The sequence below is a fragment of the Argentina silus genome, assembly GCF_951799395.1.
Source record: "Argentina silus genome assembly, chromosome: 22".
Lineage (NCBI taxonomy): Eukaryota > Metazoa > Chordata > Actinopteri > Argentiniformes > Argentinidae > Argentina > Argentina silus.
The window spans coordinates 1,952,216-1,956,987 of NC_139676.1; positions in this window are offsets into that span (position 1 = coordinate 1,952,216).

Sequence of the window (4,772 nt, forward strand, 5' to 3'; positions counted from 1 at the left end):
CTCCTCCCATCCTCCTCCTCCCTCCCTCCCTCTCTACCATCCTCCTCCTCCCTCCTCCTCCTCCCTCCCTCCCTCTCTACCATCCTCCTCTCCTCCCTCCCTCCCTCCTCTCCTCCCATCCTCCTCCCTCCCTCCCATCTTCCCCATCTCCCCCTCCCTCCCTCCTCTCCTCCCATCCTCCTCCCTCCCTCCCATCTTCCCCCCCCTCAGGAGACCTACCATCTTCTCCCCTCCCCCTCCCTCTCTCCTCCTCTCCTCATTCACCCTCCCCTCCTCCTCTCCCCCCCTCCACCCCCTCTCTCTCTCCTCCTCTCCTCCTCCCCCCCCCTCCTCCGGTGTCACCAGCGCAGGTTATCGCGATCAATCACGTCGCCATGGTGGCGGAGCCCCGGGTCGCCACGGCGACCGCAGATGGCTCTTTATCTGCCTGAGCAGAGCCCCCGCCGCCATGGCGACCAGAGGAGGAAGTGACACGTCCAGCGGGCAGAGTGAGACTCATCCGGGCGCTCTGCACTGTGTCAACACACACGGTCACACACTCACACGCACCAACACACAAATTAACTAACACACACACACTCGCACTAACACTCACACACTCACAGTCACACACACACACACACTCACAGTCACACACTCACACGCACCAACACACAAATTAACTAACACACACACACACTCGCACTAACACACACACAAATTAAGAAACACACACACACACACACACACACACACACACACACACAAGAATGAACGAACAAACACACACTCTCTCTCACACACACAAATGAATACACATGAATGAACACACGGACGAACACACACTCTAACACACACACACACACACACAGGGCCGTCTTGGCCGAGGTTTCAGCAGTGTGTGTCTGGTGTGTGGTGGTGTGGCATACACTACCTGACATATGAGATGACTCTCTCCCTCCCTCCCTCCCTCTCTCTCTCCCTCCCTCCTGAGGGCCACATGTACCAGACCTGTAGCCCAGGCTGCTGCTGCTGCTGATGATGATGATGACGATGATATCAGCTCATTAAGGCAGCCTGCAGCATCCTCCTAATTAGCTCATTAAGGCTTTACAATTAGGATTAGTCTCAGTCCAGCGCTCATCCCTTCATCAGAGAGAATAGAGGAGAGACAGAGAGAAGGAGAGAGAGAAGGAGAGAGACAGGGCCCCATTCCAACACTAGTCACATCCCTCCCACCATCCATCCGTCCATTCTTAGTCCAATGCCCAGCCCTCCACCAGATAGAGAGAGAGAGAGGGAGAGGGAGAGGGAGAGAGAGAGCGTGGGCCCTGTTCCAATATTGATTCCATGTCTCCTCCCTTCACAGCAAAGCTAAACAAGCTGCTAATCACTTTAACACATGACATCACCTCTAATCACATGACATCACCTCTAATCACATGACATCACCTCTAATCACATGACATCACCTCTAATCAGGGATGAAGGCAGACATGTCATCTCCAACTACAGACAGTTATGCTTTCTTCAGCTCTGTGGTCTCCTCTTCTCTCCTCCCCTCTCCTCTTCGCCCCTCCCCTCTCCTCTTCTCTCCTCCCCTCTCCTCTTCGCCCCTCCCCTCTCCTCTTCGCCCCTCCCCTCTCCTCTTCGCCCCTCCCCTCTCCTCTTCGCCCCTCCCCTCTCCTCTTCGCCCTTCCCCTCTCCTCTTCGCCCCTCCCCTCCCCTCTTCTCTCCTCCCCTCTCCTCTTCGCCCCTCCCCTCCCCTCTTCGCCCCTCCCCTCTCCGCCCCTCCCCTCCCCTCTTCGCCCCTCCCCTCTCCTCTTCGCCCCTCCCCTCTCCTCTTCGCCCCTCCCCTCTCCTCTTCGCCCCTCCCCTCTCCTCTTCTCTCCTCCCCTCTCCTCTTCGCCCCTCCCCTCTCCTCTTCGCCCCTCCCCTCTCCTCTTCTCTCCTCCCCTCTCCTCTTCACCCCTCCCCTCTCCTCTTCGCCCCTCCCCTCTCCTCTTCTCTCCTCCCCTCTCCTCTTCGCCCCTCCCCTCCCCTCTCCTCTTCACCCCTCCCCTCCCCTCATAGAAATATACCGTGCCCTCCATAATTATTGGGACAGTGAAGCATGTTTTCATCTTTTGGTGTTCTATTCCAAACAAAGAGGGGTCAGAGAGACAGAAAGCTTTTCTGAGGGAAACATCAATCAGAAACAGTCAAAACCCAAATCAACAGTTACATCAGAAACAGACAGAAAGCACTGCAGAGCTCAGCGATCACACAGGGGCTGGTAGACCCAGGAAACCCCCCCCCCCCTCTCTCTCTCTCTCACACACACACACACACACACACACACACAGGCTGGTAGGCCCAGGAAACCCCTCTCTCTCTCTCTCTCTCTCTCTCTCTCACACACACACACACACACACACACACACACACACACACACACACACACAGGCTGGTAGGCCCAGGAAAGACAAGTCCAGGCCTGGCAGAGCATCACCAGAGAAGACACCCAGCGTCTGGTGTGTGTGTGTGTGTGTGTGTGTGTCACCAGCGTCTGGTGGGTTCAAGGGGTTGCAGACTTCAGACAGTTATTACAAGGAAAAGATTGTCGACCAAATACTAAACATGAGTGCTTCATTTGGACATTATATGAATCTGTCCCAATACTTTCGGTGCCCTGAAATATTGTGACTGTATACAAATGGTTGTCATTTCTAAATGGTGGAACCAATATGTACAAAAATACCCTTAAATAAAAGCTGAGAATCAAAACTTCAACCTCATAGCAGTTGGAATGTGAAGCCAAAAGAAGAAGAAATGCTTCACTGTCCCATTACTTCCGGGGGGTCCTGTCCCATTACTTACAGGGGGTCCTGTCCCATTACTTACAGAGGGTCCTGTCCCATCACTTCCGGGGGGTCCTGTCCCATCACTTCCGGGGGGTCCTGTCCCATTACTTCCAGGGGGTCCTGTCCCATTACTTCCGGGGGGTCCTGTCCCATTACTTACAGAGGGTCCTGTCCCATCACTTCCGGGGGGTCCTGTCCCATTACTTACAGAGGGTCCTGTCCCATCACTTCCGGGGGGTCCTGTCCCATTACTTACAGGGGGTCCTGTCCCATCACTTCCGGGGGTCCTGTCCCATTACTTACAGAGGGTCCTGTCCCATCACTTAGAGGGTCCTGTCCCATTACTTCCGGGGGTCCTGTATTTACTGGTCCAGTGTCCCGGTGCACCCAGGGAGCGGCAGAGAGACAGTGCATGCTGGGAAAGCGTGGGGGACGTATGGATTTCACGACCCAGAGAGTCGGATTAGGAGAGACGTCCATCAGGAGGAACCAGTCCTCCACCCGGCCTCCTCTCCATCCACTCGAGTAAACACACACACACACACACACACACACCCCCACACCCCACACACACACGCACACACTCTCTCCGAGACAAACACCCCCCCGCCCGCCTGGTCTGCCTCTCCTGTCAGTGTGTATCACGTCAGCAGGCCCAGTGGGAGAGATGCCATCTCTGACGACTGGCTGGTTTAGTAGACCCTCCCTCCTCCCTCCTCCCTCCCCTGTCTCTCACTCCCCCCCCCCCCTCCCTCACCTCCCCTGTCTCTCACCCCTACCCCTCTGATGACTGGCTGGTTTAGCAGACCGACAGCCCCTCCCTCACCAACCGACCCCCCTCCCTCCCTCCCCTCCCTCTCCCCCATACCAAGCCTCTCTCTACCAGACCAACAGCCCCCCCCCCTTCTCCGTTCTGTTCCTCTGCTCCAGCCCCCCTCCCCCCATCCACCCCTCTGCTACAGCCCCCCCCCCCCCCACCCATCCCTCTGCCTGAGGATACACACACACACACACACACTAGTGTACATCCATACTAACACACTAGTGTACATCCATACTAACACTAATGTACTTCCATACTAACACACTAGTGTACATCCATACTAACACACTAGTGTACATCCATACTAACACTAGTGTACTTCCATACTAACACACTAGTGTACATCCATACTAACACTAGTGTACATCCATACTAACACTAATGTACATCCATACTAACACAGTCAGATCAGACTCAGGACTACAGATCATCACCAGACTAATGACCGTCATACTGTCGCCCCAATAAAGACCTTTGTGACCAGGAGTCGTACAGTTGGCACACTGCCATCGTCTGCCCCCCCTCCACCACCCTGTGTGTGTGTGTGTGTGTGTCCCACCCAGTAGAATAGATGTGTCTGGTCCAGACTAACAGTCACGTTCAGTAACACTGAAAGTCAAAGGAATGAAGGTTGAACCCTGGGAAGACCGTCTCTACACTACCTTCAATACTACCTCTAACACACACACACACACACACACACACACCATGGGCCATGTCCAAAAGCTCAAACTGCCTACTGTTTACTAAAGGTATCTACTACATACAAACCCTACTACATACTCCATACTAACCATACTAACCATACTACATACAAACCCTACTACATACTCCATACTAACCATACTGACCATACTACATACAAACCATACTACATATAAACCCTACTACATACTCCATATAAACCATACTAACCATACTACATACTATTAAAGACAGTGTTTAGTCATATGTATCTAGTATGACATGCTGGAAATGTAGACAGTGAATTTGGTTCAGTTTCTCACTCCTAACCGTAACCCTGGGAATGTGAGAATCTCCTGATGTAACCTGAGGTGAGCATGCAGACACGACCACGACCTTCACTAAAACAGCTCAAAGACACACACAAGAGTTTGGCTTCCTAG